The following is a 16,440-nucleotide window of genomic DNA, read 5'->3' on the forward strand; positions in this document are numbered from 1 at the left end:
CAGATCCCCTCTCCACCCCAGGGTCCCCGCGCGCCCTCTCCTCCCAACCACCCCGCCGCCAGGGTCCAGACCATAGAGGCGAGGATACTCCCAAACTCCTAGAGGGGAAACGCGACTCTCGGGAGGCGGACTTCCGCTCGGGGCCACTTCCGGTTCTGCCCTACCCGGCCGAGGGCGACTGGTTGGAGGGCGTGGGCTGGGGGCTGGGGGCTGGGGCCTGGGTCCGGGCCGGAGCCCTCGAGGGGCCTCCGGGGTGGGCGCCGGTCCCAGCCGGCGGGCCGGGGGCCGCGGGGCGCCCGCTCGGAGGGGCCCGCACGCTGCGGAGTCGGGGGGCGGGCAGGGAGGTTGCCTGGAGGGGCCACCCTGGAGCCGGGGCCCCTGTCCCCCGAAGTGATACCTCCGGCTTCACTCCTTGAATCCCCAGCGCTTTGGACTCGTTTCCTTTTTATAAATTCCGGAGGCCACTGGCGTGTAGAAAATAATGGCCGTACCCCCACTTAAGAATGCGTAGTTTAGGGTCCGTTCCCGTAGATCTGAGAGGATGGTCTACGTACCCATCTTAAAAACAGCCCAGGGGCATCTGGGTGGCCCAGTGGGTTACAGCCTCCGACTTGATTTCGGCTCAGGTCAAGATCTCACTGCGGGTTGGAGCTTCTCCTCAGGCTCTGCACTGGCAGCTTGGGGCCTGCTTGGGATTCATTCCCTCTCTCTCAAAATAAATATAAATACATATGTATTTTTTTAATGACATAAAAAACAGTCCAGTAACTAAAACAAAAATATATGCCATAGTATCTATTGTGGCCGGATATAGAAGAGAGGTGTCAGGTGAAACTATGAGGAACTGTGGCCGGGGAGGAATGGAGTAAAGGGGGGAGTGCGCAGAGGTAATTTAGAAGGAGGTCGGGAGGTACCAGGTGTAAGGAGTCCCAATGCCTTGCCTGTTGGAGAGGAGGGTGAAGGCTTAGAATAAAGAAAGTCCTCTTACCAAGGGTAAATGGGATGCTCGCCATTGCACACCAACTGCAGAATACTGGCCTGGCTTCTTTACTGTTCTTGCCACAGGCTCTGACTGCCTACACATTTCGACTGGATTGTTCAGTTGTTCGGGATTTTCAAGTGAGGACAACGTCTGCTGTCCCCTCTCCTACGGTGTGTGATTGTACAGGAGTAAGGGTTCTTTGGTGAACCGGGTTTACCTTCTCTGACACTGTTTTACAAGACTGTGTTAGGGAGTATTTCATACGAAGCTTTTACCATAATGTGTTTACCATAATGAACAAAAATAAGTTTTGGGTTTGAACTATGGTCTCTTAGCACAGCTAATAATAGAACACCAAAGTGTTCTGAGAAGCCCTGCAGTAATGGAACTTGTCTCACTCTGTTTAGCCTGGTGTTTCTCAAGCATTTTGACCACAGAAACGTTTGAGTAACACCCTATTAATATCTCTCCAGTGCGGTTTTTCCCAGAACACATTTTGGGAAATGCTGACAGAGAAGTCATTCACCTGGGCGCAGACACTGTCACATCTCAAAAGACATGTCAGAAGTACTTTTTGAAAAGCAACTGACTGGATTTCAGTAAGGATAGTTGTGTTCAGGAAAATGGTCCAAAGTTAACAAAGTACGACAAGCCATGTAACGTTTGGAAAAGGAAGTGAACCCTCCTTGCCTTTCCTACGTACGTCATGGACAGTAGATAATGTCTCAATATTATTGAGCAAATGCCCTCAATGTATAATTATAAAACAATGGAAAAAATTACTGGGGTGGGGGGGGAACATGAATTGTTCCAAGTGGAAATACTACAGTTAAGGGTTTCTTTTATTTTTGTTACTTTTTTTAATGTTTATTTATTTTTGAGAGACAGAGAGAGAGCGTGAGCAGGGATGGGGCAGAGAAAGGGAGACACAGAATCTGAAGCAGGTTCCAGGCTCTGAGCTGTCAGCACAGAGCCCGACACGGGGCTCAAACTCACAAACTGAGAGATCAGGACCTGAGCCAAAGCCACCGAGCCACCCAGGCACCCCTACAGTTAAGGGTTTCTTAATGACAAACCTAGGAAATTTGTTCACAGACTCCTAGAAAGATCTACTATGTTATTTTTTTAATGTTTATTTATTTTTGAGAGAGCGGGGAAGGGCAGAGAGGAAGGGAGACAGAGGATCCAAAGCAGCCTCTGCACTGACAACAGAGAGATGGATGCAGGCTTGAACTCACGAACCATGAGATCATGACCTGAGCCAAAGTCAGATGCTTAACCAATTGAACCCCCCCAGGTACCCCAACCAGCAGCTCTTAATGAGGTAGTTTCACATGTCTGACACAAAACTCTGTCCTGGAGAGCTTTGAAGTGACTTCCTAGTATGTTGCTAAATTTGCAGCTTCAAGCAAAACCTGCCTAAAGATGAGGTAAGAATACGTCGGAGTGCCCTTGTTCCGTTGCATAGAGCCAGAGACCTGGTTTCATTAGTTTGCCCAGAGGTGAGTAGGCTCCAGAGGACACACTAATGCTAACCAAACTCAAAAGGGATTGATGTATAAACTTAGAATGTGCATTAACTACTTCCTAGTGAAAAACTTAATTTTCAGCCATCTGGATAATTTTATTTGCCAACCAGGTGTTCCTTCATGAAGGAAGATCTGCGTGGGAGACCAGATTCTTACGCTACGGTAGGTCGTATTGAACACAGATAGCATGGAATTAACCAAGAGAATGATACCCAAGTTTAATGGCACCGGGTGTTTTCAATTCTACAGATAATACCTGTTGGATTGACTAAATGTTTTCATGAATAAAAGGCACTGTGTCCCACGGTGCTAGAGGCAAGACAAATCATTTTGCCGTTTTGAACATCACTTTCAGAGATGCTCTCCCCACCACATTCTTTCTCAAGCTACAATACAACACGGTGAACTTGGTTTAAGTTTTTCTGTTTCCAGCGTGTAACCAGCTGTGCCTCCCTGCAAGTGCACCCAGGTCACCAAATTTGGATTTGGGGGCTTTCTAGATGGTCTCTTTGTGCTTTCTGTTGATGACCGATTTCATTCTCTGTATTTGCTCTCTTTCTGAAATTTAAGTATCTATTGGCCCCGTTGTTGGTTTGAAACCTTGGGAGCTTCGCGGGTGAAATCTGAAATTGTTCTCCATACACAGAGGGTGAGTAGAGACCGAGGAAAAGGGTGAACACCCCCAGATTGGTAGGTAGGAGGTTTAATAAGCAAGGCTTGTCACGGGTAGCCGTAAGTCGTAAATCGCACGCACCCACCAGAATCTTAAGAGTTTACGTAGAAGCCTTGACAGGGTCAGTCATGGGTACTGTCCAGATGACCTCAACACACGTTGCTCTCTCCAGGCTAGTTCTTGAAAATGGATCCTAGCACGGGAACAGCAGGCAGAGTGTACACGCCAAGGATGGAAGAGGATGAGAAGCCTCCGATTCTCCAGTCCAGCCTGAGGGTCAACTGGTAATCAGTGTCCTCTTGATGACTTCCTCTACCACCCACTTAACCCATCCAGGAACCGAAACATGTATTAAATTGTTTTTCTTTTAAGTCTATTTATTTATTTTGAGGGGGAGGAGGGGTAGAGAGAGGGAGAGAGAGAATCCCAAGCAGGCTCCACGCTGACAGTGCAGAGCCCGATGCGGGGCTCAAACTCACAAACCATGAGATCACGATCTGAGCCAAAGTCAGATGCTTAACTGACTGAGCCACCCAGGCGTCCCTGAAACCTGTATGAATCTATTTAATGATCTCCTTTCCTCTTTGACACTGTACTTGATGTTAAGACTAACGACACGTAATTTTCTAATCGAAGAGGACCCGTCCGTCTGTTCCATAGGACACATAGTCAAAATTGCATTTGCCCACTGTTGAGATAGTATAGTTATCATTATTTAGATAGCTCTTAGATATTTTCTCCATGTCTAATTATAAATTCTGGTAGTGACTGACTTCACAAATATATATATATTTTTTACATTTATTTATTTTTGATAGAGACACACCACAAGTGGGGGAGGGGCAGAGAGAGAAGGAGACACAGAATCCGACACAGGATCCGGGCTCTGAACTGTCAGCACAGAGCCTGACATGGGGCTCGAACTCACAGACTGCGAGATCATGACCTGAGCCGAAGTCGGATGCCCAACCGACTGAGCACCCAGGCGCCCCACTTTACATATATTTTATACGTGCTCCCAACAACAGCTGTCATTTATCTACATTGGTACTAATTTATTGTACTTGAAGAGGGGCCCTGAAGAGGAATCTCCAAGAATTTGGAGAGCTAGCTCTTGGAGTCTGAGCTCAGCAGCACCCATCTGGGACGAAATAATAATGAAAGAACCCGAAACACAGCCAGGAAAATATCACCAGGAAAGAGATCTCGTGTCAGTGCTCTAGAAAATACTCATACCAGGGGATGCCAACCACCTGTGAGACTTTGAGCAGACTCCAAGAGCTGTGTCACGAAAGGCGGAGCCCAGACATTTATGCAAAAGGACAGATACCCGGGGTGCTCATACCACCACAGCTCCTGGTGATTCTGCCAGAGGATGCCAGACCCCTGTGGGGACGTCACCCACCAAGTGCAGGGAGCTGGAATTGTCGTGGAAGCTCTGGGGGAGATTCGGGATAGCGGGGAAGAGGCAGGAGGTGTGAGCACGCGGAGAGTTGGGGAAAGGGGACGCAGAGGGCTGGGACCACCAAGCTAGAGCAAGGTGAACAGTCCCAACAGGGGGAGGAAGAGAGGCTGAAAGGGTCTCTGCCAGGCTGGACTGAGAATGCTGGTCTCTCCGATCTGACTCCCTCAGAACTTGCCCTACAACTTACCGCCTTCAGAAATTAGTCAAGATCTGGCTTTGTCCAGGCTCCTGCCACACAGTTCCTAAACCCTTGGAGTTTTAGGAGTGATGAGAGTGTCTTTTGGATGCTGCGGAGATGGCTGGTGGCCGGAGGCCCTTAGGGCTGATACCCAGAAAGACCAAGGCTTGACCGTAGGGCTGGATGTTTCAGCCCTTTCCCCTGACCTCTAAGGAGGCGAGAGGGCCTGGAGTTAATGACTAACGTCCAGTGATCTCATCAGTCATGCCTACATAGCGAAACATCCACAGAACCCCTACACGATGGGTTCAGAAGGCTTCAAGGTTGGTGAGCACAGCCAGGTTCCGGGAAGGTGCCTTGCCCTGAGAAAGCCTGGAAGTTCCAAGTGTACCCACCCTCCTGTCCCGGGCCCCGGTGCATCTCTGCCATTTGGCTGTTCCTAAATCGGATCCATTAAAGTCAACCGGTAACAGTAAGCAACGTGCTTGTGTGAGTCCTGTGAGTTGGTCTTGTGAATTATCAGAGCCGGGGCCAGGGGGTGCTACGGATTTATAGCCAGTCACCGGGAGTACTGGGGATCTGGGATTTTGTCTGGCATCTAAAGTGGGGACGGTCTTGTGGGGAGCTTTAAACGGGTGGAGTCCGACGCTAACTCCAGGTAGTGTCGGAACTGATTGGAATTGTTGGACACCCACTTGGTGTCAGAAACCTGGGGAAATGATTGGTGTCAGGAAACAAAACAAAACAAAACCCTCATTCATGAATGTAGATGCAGAATCTTAAATAAAATATCAGCCAGTAAAATCGGGCATCCACCTAGGGTTTATCCAGGAATGCGAGGGTGACTCAATATTTCAATATTCTAAAAAGTCCATCAAGGTAATTCATCACAGTAGAAAAAAATTCATAACGTTGCAGACGTACCTCGTTTTATTGTGCTTCAGTTTACTGCAGGGCACAGATACTATGTTTTTTACAAACTGAAGGTTTTTGGCAATCCTGGGTCGAGCAAGCCTATCGGCACCATTTTTCCAACAGCATTTGCTCACTTCATGTCTTTGCGGCACATTGTGTAACAATTCTCACAGTATTTCAGGCTTTATTTTTCTATTTGTTGCAGTGATCCGCGATCATGATTACCACTCGTCACAAGCTCAGATGACAGCATGTTGTGGCAAGAAAATCTTTTTTAAAGTATTTTTAATTAAGGTATGTACATTGTATTTTCAGACATAATGTTATTGCACATTTAATAGACCACAGTAGAGAGTAAACATAACTTTTACACGCACTAGGAAACCAAAAATTCATTTGACCTGCTTTATTGCAATGTGTGCTTTATCTCAGTGGTCGGGAACCAAGCCTACAATATCTCCCAGATATGCGTGCCTTTGTTTTTAATGTTTATTTGTTGGGGCACCTGGGTAGCTCAGTCAGTTAAGCATCTGACTCTTGGTTTCATGTCAGGTTATGATCTTCCAGTTCGTGAGTTCGAACCCTGCGTCGGACTCTGCACTGACAGCTCGGAGCCTGCTTGGGGTTCTCTCTCTCCCTTTCTCTCTCTGCCCCTCCTCCACACTCTCTCTCCCTCTAAATAAATACACTTAAAAAGAGAGAGAGAAATTTTATTTATTTATTTATTTCGAGAGAGAGAGAGAGAGAGAGAGCGCACAAGCCGAGGAGAAGCAGAGGTAGGGAGAGAATCCCAAGCAGGATCTTCACTGTCAGCACAGAGCCCAACGTGGGGCTCGATCTCACAAAGTGTGAGGTCATGACGTGAGTCAAAACCAAGAGTCGGACGCTCAATTGACTGAACCACCCAGGAGCCCCAGCATGTCTCATGATAGATACATAAAATGATGACATCAGAGAAGGTGATTTGAAAAAGTGACACTGAGGGTCGCCTGGGTTTTTCAGCCAGTTAAGCATCTGACTCTTGATTTCGGCTCAGGTCATCATCTCACAGTTCGTGAGATATAGCAGAGCCTGCTTAGGATTCTCTCTCTCTCTCTCTCTCTCTCTCTCTCTCTCTCTCTCTCCCTCCCTCCTCTGCTCTCTCTGTCATGCTCTTTCAAAATAAATAAACATTTTAAAAAGTTTTTTAAGGGGCGCCTGGGTGGCTCAGTCGGTTAAGCATCCGACTTCAGCTCAGGTCACGATCTTGCGGTCCATGAGTTCGAGCCCTGCATCGGGCTCTGGGCTGATGGCTCAGAGCCTGGAGCCTGCTTCCGATTCTGTGTCTCCCTCTCTCTCTGACCCTCCCCGTTCATGCTCTGTCTCTCTCTGTCTCAAAAATAAATAAACGTTAAAAAAAAAATTTTTTTTTTTAAGTTTTTTAAGTGAGCTCTTTCCTTCCTCCCTTCCTCTGAGGTCTGTCCCTTCAGTTTGAATGAATTAGTTGAAAACCGTAGTCTCTTGTAGTCCTGGCCTGAGCCATAGGCTATACTACCTGTTGTGTCGCTAGGGCCCCTGATCCTGTGATCACAGGATCCTCTGGCTTTACATTCTGGTCCCCATCTCTGGTTCAGTGTGTCTTTTGCTGATTCCTCAATCTGCAAGACAGAACAGAAGGAAGCTGGCAAGCAGATACTATTGGATGATTAATTATTGTAGCAGGTACTCCAGTAGGTACCAGAGGGACAACCAAGGTCCTGGAGGAGTAAGTCACTCATCAAAGGTCCCTCTGCTGATAAATGGCCGGGCAGGGCTGAGATGTGAACCCAGTTAGTCTGGTTCCACAATTCACACTCTTTTCTTTTTTTTTTAATGTTCATTTTTGAGAGACAGAGAGAGACAGAATGCAAGCAGGGGAGGGGCAGAGAGAGAGGGGAGTCACAGAATCCGAAGCAGCCTCCAGGCTCTGAGCTGACAGTGCAGAGCCCGACGCGGGGCTTGAACTCATGAACCGTGAGACCACGACCTGAGCCAAAGTCAGACGCTCACTGACCGAGCCACCCAGGTGCCCCCAGAATTCACATTCTTAATCCTTCTGTGTCCCTAACTCTACATGTACATAAACCAACCAGAACACTAAGCACTGTCAGATAGACATCAAAGTACAAAGGAAAGTGATTAATTCTGACTGGGCATGAGTTGGTTCTGGAAGGCTTTTAAGGAAAGAGGTAACATTTAAGCTAGGACTTAAAAGATGCAGGTTTTGGCAGAAAATGAGAGTGTATTAGTCAAGACAGACTGGACTATGCCTTGGAATCGAAAGTTTAACCCAACCAAGATTTCTTTCTCTTAACCAAATGTTAATTCAAGTGAACCAAATATCTAGGGCATTCCCTCAGGGTCGCGGCTCAGAGATCCAGGCTGCTCCCACCCCCAACTCATGGTCGTGCATTCCAAACACCTGCTTTCCTGATCCCGATGCAGGGAAAGAGACAAAAATGTGGAGAACACACACTTGCCTATCAACGCTTTCAGCCCGGAAGCCACGCACATCATCACTTCATTGGTTCTAACTAAGAAAGCACACGGACTGTCTGGTAAGAATCTATTGCCTCGCCAAGGAGACGAGAACAGGGGCATTCCAGACTGAGGAGGGAACATGTACAAATGCACGAGAGGATAAAAGTGCACGGTATGCGTAGGGAAGAGTAAATGAATTCAGGACCCAAAAGACCACGAATGTCATTTCATAAGTGGAAGTCTGCTGGGGCCGCCATTACAAAATGCCAGAGATTGGGTGGCTTAAACAACAGATACTTATTTTCTCACAGTTCTAGAGGCTGGAAAGTCCAAGATCAGGGTGCCAGCAGGTGGGTTTCTTCTCAAGCCTCTGTCCTTGGCTTGCAGACGGTGGTCCTTCTGCATAGTGTCCCCTGATGTCTCTCTCTCTCTCTCTCTCTCTCTCTCTCTGTGTCTTGATCTCTTCTTGCCGGAACAGCAGTCAAATTGGATTACACCCTACCCTAATAGCCTCATTTCAACTTCATCATCTCTTTAAAGGTTTAAGTCTCTGAACTAAATGTTTATGATGCCCCCCTGACCATTCATATGTTGAAACTATAATCCCCAGTATGACTGTATTCAGAGAGGGGACCTTTCAGGAAGTAATTAAGGGTAAATGAGATCATAAGGATGGGGCCTTGATCAAATAGGATTAGTGCTTAAGAGATCTGGAGTGGGTGCCTAGGTGGCTCAGTGCATCCGACTCTTGATCTTGGCTCAGGTTATGATCTCACAGTTTGTGAGTTCGAGTCCCGGGTCGGGATCTGTGCTGCCAGCTCAGCCTGGGGCCTGCTTTGGATTCTGTGTTTCCCTCTCTCTCTGCCCCTCCCCTGCCTTCACTCTGCCTCTCTCTCAAAAGTAATAAACATTTAAAAATATTTTTTTAATTAAAAAAAAAAAGAGACCTGGGAGTCAGCTCTCCCGCTCTCTCTCTGGGCCTGCACAGAGGGGTCTCCTGAGGACACAGCCAGGAGGTGGCTGCGAAAGAGCCAAGGAGAGATGTGTCAGAATGAAACCCACTTTGCCAGCACCTTGGTCTCCAGCCTCAAGAACTGTGAGACAATAAATCTCTGCTGTTTAAACCACCCAGTCTGTGGGATTTTATTTCAGTAGCCTGAGCAGACAAAGATAACCTGTGAATACGGTCACATTCTGACATTGTGGTTAGGACTTCCACATGTGAATCTGGGCCAGGGGGACTCAATTCAGCCCACAACAGACAAGTGGAAGCTCTCACAGAGGAACATCAACGTTTGCCTTGTTTTACATACAGTAACGAAACAGGGGCGGGTGCGGGGCGTGCAGAGGTGGGGGCCCGGCGAGCAGGTGCAGGCCGAGGTCAGGACGGAAGCAGTGAGGACACGACAGAATGGAGACTGGAAGATCTCCAGGTGTGGACCTTGCCCTTGGAGACTGGGTCCGACTCGGTGAGGGAAAGAGAACAGGATTCCAGGGTTTCCAGCCTCCCTGCCAAGCAGATGGGGGTATCAGCGTCCCAAATGGGATCCCCCAAAGCAGCAGTCCGTTTGGGCAAAGACAGACCTCGTTTTGTGCAGTGTTGCTGGAACATACACACAGAAGCGTCCAGGAGACAACTGGAAATGCAGCCTCAAGCCTGGGAGGGGGGGAGGGCGGGGTGGGGGGGACGTGAGGACGTTTCCCAGGGGGAGGGCGAGGCAAGGCAGAGGGACCGAGGGAGCAAATAACAGGGTTTGTGCGGATACCTGCAGTGAGACCAAAGGTCTCTCCTTGCCGTTAACACAGCCCTCCTCACCCTCCCCATACACCCTGGGCCCCGCCAGCTGGCTCTCCACTGCCATCCACTGCTCCCTCTTTATTCGATCGCTTCAATCCCGCAGTAGCTGCTTTCCTGCGATTCATCCCAACTCTGCGCCACACTGCATGAGCCCTCAGTTCGCAAAGTCCTGTACGGGCCTGTCCCTGGTCTTCCCTGCCTGGTCTCAATGTCAGCTGCGTGACCCTGGGCCAGGCATTTAACCTCTCTGAACCGCAGTATTTTCCACCAAGGAAAAAAATGTAATACCTGTCCCCACCTATTTAAAAAGGGTAGTCATGAAAAGACTGAATATGAAACAGATACTCTCTAAGGCAATAAAGAAACCGTAGCAGCTGGGGTGGGGGTGACAGTGATGGAAGATATGGTCACAATATGCCCTTTAGGGACCAGTCAATGAAACTTAGCTAGACGACCTAATCCAGAGAGACATTTAATTGATTGCTTCTTTATGGATCTGACTCTACGATTGCTACAAATAAACAACATAACTTTGTCCTCCGGGAGCTGGATGGCAGCATGCAGACAGAGATCAACACAAAGCACAGGATAAAGCGCGCCTGTCCCCACGTGGGTCAGACCCAAGCTGCACAGGATGTCAAGGGGAGCAGACATAGTCAGGATGATCCGGGAATGCTTCCTGGAGGAAGTGGACTTTGAAGGGAACCTGTGATGTGGCCAGGTAGAGAGGGAAGAGGTGCACACCGACCTGACTGCATTGGAGGAAAAGAATCGTGCAGGGGAGCCCTGAATTGGAAGCCAGCCTGCTCCTGACGCTGGGAGGCCCCACCTTCCTGGAGACGAAAAGAGTGTGGGACCGTGTCCTAAGTCAATGCGGTGGGGCTGGGATTCCTAGTTCATTCTGTCGCTAAACCAGTACTTGAAGTCAAATCACCATCCCGCGCAACGTCAGGGATCAGGTGCACGGCCAGTCGAAACCGTTCCAGACACAGTGCCCGCCACTCAGCCAGCCTGCGAGGACGGCTGGGGCCCAGGCGGCACGCAGGGCTCCTTGTGCAAGACTGACTGCACGCTTCATCTGCACGGACACTTCCTTGGCTCACAGATTGCTCTGGAACAGTGGCAGCACTCGGTCACTGGATCAGCCAGGCACCCGCAGCAGCAGGGGAGCGAAGGGGCGAGCCCAGCAGGGTGTTGGAAGGGCTGGAGGGGGCCGCTTCTCCTGGACACCGGGACCGAGGGGCCATGGGCTGCGGGGGTCGCTCCTTGAAGACGCAGCCAGAGGTCCCTTCCGCCCCAACACACACACACACACACACACACACACACACACACACCCTGTTAAACTAGCATTCGTTGCTAATGACACAGCTGAAGACTTCCTCTTTTCACTCATAACTTTTCAGACTATAACTTACTGAAAACACTGTATTTCACTGGATGAACAACCCTCATCTTAGTGGTGCTAAGCACTGGATGGAGGGGTTTCATCCACTTGACCGATTACAAATTTAAACTTCTCTGATAAAGGGGCACCTGGGCGGCTTAGTCCCTTAAGCATCCAACTCTTGATTTCAGTTCAGGTCATGATCTCACGGTTGAAGAGTTGGAGCCCTTAATTGGGCTCTGTGCTGACAGTGTGGAGCCTGCTTGGGATTCTCTCTCTCTCTCTCTCTCTCTCTCTCTCTCTCTCTCTCCCCCCTCCCCCCTCTCTCAAAATAAATAAGCAAACATTAAAATAAGTTATAAACCTCTCTGATAAAAATATAAGCAGGCTCCTTTATTTCCCTTTGTGTTTAAAAAAAAAATCTATCTATGAAGAATTTGAAACTCACCTTCAAAAGGGATCAAGAAGAACGATTTTTAAAAACCCAAGAAAAAGAGGCAGATTTCTTGCCAGCAGGGAGGTCCCACTTCGTACAATGGGAGGTTCTGCTGGGGAGAGGGGAACATGTGTGTGCCATGTATATTTTTAGGGAGTTGCTGTGGTCTGAATATCTGTGTCTCCCCAAAATTTATAAGTTGAAACTGTTAAAAACATTTTTTAGTGATTATTTTTGAGAGAGAGAGAGAGCATGAAGGGGAGAGGGGCAGAGAAAGAGGGAGGCACGGAATCCGAAGCAGGCTCCAGGCTCCGAGCTGTCAGCACAGAGCCCTATGCGGGGCTCAAACCCACACACCATGAGATCATGGCCCAAGCCTTAGTCGGACGCTTTACTGCCTGAGCCCCTCAGGTGCCCCTGTAAGTTGAAACTGTTAAAATAAAAACCACATCAAGACCAGCCTTGAAAATTCCCCAAGCGGGAAAAAAAACCAAAAAACAAAAAAAAAAAAACCCCAGTTTAGTCATACAATAAAGCCTGATTTAGCTTATTTTGCAAGGCTAGCTTGACCTGGGTCATTTCTTGCTTCTGCCTCTGGAAATTATAAGCAACATGTGACCTGTTTCCCCAGGATAATGTGAGGTAGGCACTGCCCATTTCCTTGTCACTTAAGAAACTTCTAGTATTATAACCCATCACTGTAAAGAATAAGCAGTCACTGCCTCCACGCTGTCTAAGCTGCTTTATAACAATGCACGCCTGAGCCTCCCTCTCATGCTTCGGTTTGAGGGCTCCCAGTTTGCAAACTGTCTTTTTGGTGCAGGCGCAATAAACTTGTACTAAGTACTACCTCGGTGATTCATTAGTTTTACTCCTGAAAGTCTCCGTCAATGAGATTCCCACCCTGACAACAGAGACCCCAGAGAGCTTCCCCGCCCCTTCCGCCCTGCGAGGACACGGCATGAAGTCTGTGGCTGGGAAGAGGGCTCTCACCAGCCCCGGCCATGCTGGCATCTCAGACTCCCAGCCTCCAGAACCATCAGCAATCAATTTCTGTTGTTTGTAAGCCAGCCACTCTGCGGTATTTTGTGATACCAGCCTGGACGGGCTAAGACTTCCCATTAGGGTACAGAATAATTTTCCTCTGACCTTTTCCCATGTAAGTTCGCTGAAGGGGTTCCCTGAAAAAGAATGAAGTGCAAAACGTAGGACTGACTCCTAAGGTCTCAGAGAGGGGAGCCTGGCCGTCTCCCTGTCTTAAATGAACACTGCACACCAACAAGAGACAGTCCATCTTGATTCTTAAAACCCTCTAGAAGGGGTGTTGCTGGGGCATCTCTGGGCCCCCCTCATCTTCGTGTTCTGTGTGCAGCCCTCCGGAGGTATCTTCTTTCATTAGACACATTGAAGACCCCCTATCCCTTCCCCACACTGTCACCCCCAACACACACACACACACACACACACACACACACACACACACACAGTTGATCAGACCACAGTTTCCTGGCTCTCTAGAATCCTGACTTCTCTCCACAACTAATTCCAAGGCCACAAACAACAAAGAGATCATCCTGGGCCTATCTGACCCCACAACAGGCCTAGCATTTTACCCCTCTCAGAGTCCAGCTGACTGAAGTATGACATCAAGCATTTCAAAGAATCCAGACCATCCCTACAAGGCATCAAAAAGCAATAGGCTCATCCTTCCATCCACCCATGCTTCTGGCTTCTTCTCACATGAAGTGGCTGTCACTGTCCTTAAGATTTGTGGGAGCAGAGTGTTCCTGTCCGCCAGAGAGGGCTCCCTGGGGAACACACGCATCATATCCTTTGTTGTGCAAAGGTGGAATAGGATCCCAAGCCACTGCACTCTCTTCCCTAGTAGGGAGACTCTTGTCCCAGCTACACGGCTGCCAGTCACAGTCCAAATGCCCACGTCCCACATGCCTTGTTAGCTGTGTCCGGCCTCAGAAAGTCCTCGTTTTTGTTACATTCTTAATAACTACCGAGAACTTCTCTCAAGTATTCCAGAACCTCCCTTCAGAAATAGGACTGACTATTGGCCCTCACCACCTGGCTCTGGTCAGCAAGGGACACGCAATAGATCTACAGCTAAATGCAAGTTCTCCTACTCCGCCAACACCCCAGCTGCCTCAACAACACCTTCCCATCCTTCAAGATCCAGCCCACCCACCACGCAGTCTTCCAAAGTCCTTTCCTGATATTCCACCCGTGTGACCTTGAGCAAGGATAAAGCAAATGCTGGGACTTACGCACTTCCTCTACCCTGCAGGTGTCTGTCGTGGCACCTGATTGGCGTATGTGGCTTCTAGACTAAAAGCTGCTTGCAGATAGGGACCATGCCTTGACTGTCTGCTATCCCAGCATCTGACGATGTCTGAAACACAACAGATGCTCAGCACGTGTTTGTGACATGGATGAATGCATAAATGACACACGCAATTCTATTTGTTTAGGTTTATTTACTTATTTTGAGAGAGAGAGTGTGCGCGCGCGAGCACGCACACACGCGCGTGAGCGAGCTGAGAAGGGGCAGAGAGAGAATCCCAAGCAGGCTCCGCACGGTCAGCACAGAGCCCGACACGGGGTTCCATGTCACGAACCGTGCGATCATGACCTGAGCCGGCATCAAGAGTCAAGACTCGGACACTTCGCGGACTGAGCCACCCAGGCGCCCCTGACATAAGCAATTCCGAATCCGCCCGAGCCTTCTGAAGATTCCTACTCCTTGCAGTGCTCAACCAGGCCCAACGATCTCCCTAAGTCTTAAAGAAAAACATTTGAGAGGCCCGAAGGAACGTTTTGTCCGCCTCACCCCCTAGCTGGTCAGAGTTGCCCGGACACAGAGATAGGCCGGAACGGGAGCAGCGCCCTGTGTGTGGGCCACGGAAGGCGGCCCAGCCACGCTCTCAAGTCCGCTGTGTGTCATCAGCCAACTCCCCCCGGGGCAAACCTCTTGGATAGTAGACTTTCCACCGCTTCTTGCCACATCTTAAGCAAGCCCGGACCCCTCCCTGGTGGGGTGCCAGCCACCAGGCCTGGCAACAGAAATCAGAGGTGGCAGCGGTGTGGCCGGTGGGCCTGTCTACCCAAGAGTGGCACTGGGCCTGAGCTGGAGGCCAAGCCGCCCCAGGAGAAAGAAGGGACCTTCTGACCCGTCCCTTTCTCCCAGTCCTTGATAAGCCTGTCACTTCCTAGGTGACAGCGGCAGTGAACACAGGAGGACTCGAGTGTGAAGTCTCTCAGCTCAGGGAGAAGACGACATCCCAAACTTCCTCTCGTTCGCATCGGAATGGTCTTTTGAACTTGATTTTGAGCTTGAATCTGACCGCATCACTCACCTGCTCCAAATTCCTCAGTGGCTTCTTTTGGGGGGAAATCAGACCACCTCTGAAAGGCACAGGAGATCTTTATGACCCGTCCTTGCCTGCCTGTCCCCCCGTACTCACCAGACTGGCGCACGCCTCTGCCCCGGCACACGCCGCCCCCACCACAGCAGAAGCCCCTTCAATCTCAGCCTCAAGGCTCTGCCCTCGGGGTTCCTGCCCCTACTCCTCACACAGATTTGGGAGCTAGGACCCACTGCGGGCTGTGCTTTATGCTTCTACTGTTGTAGCGAGACCAGCTTCACTGTGTCACTGTGTCGCTGAATCACCCCAGTTCTTCAGTCTTGGTCCTTACCCGCCCCTGTCCTTACCTGCAAAATGGGGACAATAATGGAACCTGTCTCCCAGCGTCGGTAAGAGGGCTGAGCCCGGCTGGGGAAGCTGTCCTAGGTGGCTGGGGAAGTGAGCCAGGGAAAGGAAGGACATCAAGACAGGGGGTATTCGCCGGCAGGTTACCCCGTGGATCACCAGAGCTGCTGGGAACCGCTGGGAGAAAAGGTGTAGAAAGAACACTCTGAGCACAGTTTTTCCTGGGCGGGTAGGAAGCTCCTCACCCTCCAACATTCTGCCCAAGCAGGGCTGATGCTTCAGGCTCAGGGGGCGGCTGGGACACCTAAACAGATAATGTCATTACAATACATCCCAGTCATTTAAGACCGCAGGCGTGCCCTCCGCTCCCGGCCACACGCTCCGAGCCTCGCCAGCATCCCCGCGCTCACTTCCCAGAGTTGGGAGCCTGCGCACCTCCCGGGGCCCAGGGCACCGGACCGCGCTCACCTTCTGGAGAAATGCCATCCTCGGCCTGTACTGTTGGCCTTGGTGTCGGATCGTCATCCTGGCCCCCGGGTGGATTCGGAACCGGAACGCCGGCGGCCCGCAGGGGGTGGGTGGGGGAGCCCCCGGCGCAGGCGCCCGCGCGCCCCGCACCCGCCGCGGCGTCCGGGGGGAGGAGGGCGGCCCGGAGCGCGGGCCGGGGGCGGCTGCTGCCGGCGGCGCCCCTCTCCTCGGCCTCGGCTCCCGCCCCGGGAAAGCGGCTGGAATGCGCGCCGGCCAATCAGCGCGCCGCGCCGCGGGCTCATTAGCATGCGCTGCGCCGGCGCCCACCTGCCGCCAGGGGGCGGCGTCCGGCCCCCGCGGGACCCCGAGGAGCCTCAGGTGAGACCCGCGC

General features: G+C 50.5%; 2 long non-coding RNA genes across 3 annotated transcripts; one reads left to right on the top strand and one right to left on the bottom strand.

The window, feature by feature from the left end:
* Positions 1–5,950: 5,950 nt before the first annotated feature.
* On the top strand, positions 5,951–9,747 carry LOC122233727. The gene is made up of 3 exons (XR_006211402.1): positions 5,951–6,036; positions 8,206–8,318; positions 9,230–9,747. It is a non-coding gene; the product is annotated as an uncharacterized LOC122233727 (long non-coding RNA).
* A 4,719-nt stretch (positions 9,748–14,466) lies between these two features.
* Positions 14,467–16,137, bottom strand: LOC122233634. 2 transcript variants are annotated; one of them, XR_006211284.1, is made up of 3 exons: positions 16,050–16,137; positions 15,584–15,885; positions 14,467–15,276 (listed from the first exon to the last, which is right to left on the bottom strand). It is a non-coding gene; the product is annotated as an uncharacterized LOC122233634 (long non-coding RNA). The 2 variants fall into 2 exon arrangements; XR_006211285.1 differs by having other exon boundaries at positions 15,584–15,758; positions 16,050–16,127.
* Positions 16,138–16,440: the final 303 nt, after the last annotated feature.

The sequence above is a fragment of the Panthera tigris genome, chromosome E1, assembly GCF_018350195.1.
Source record: "Panthera tigris isolate Pti1 chromosome E1, P.tigris_Pti1_mat1.1, whole genome shotgun sequence".
Lineage (NCBI taxonomy): Eukaryota > Metazoa > Chordata > Mammalia > Carnivora > Felidae > Panthera > Panthera tigris.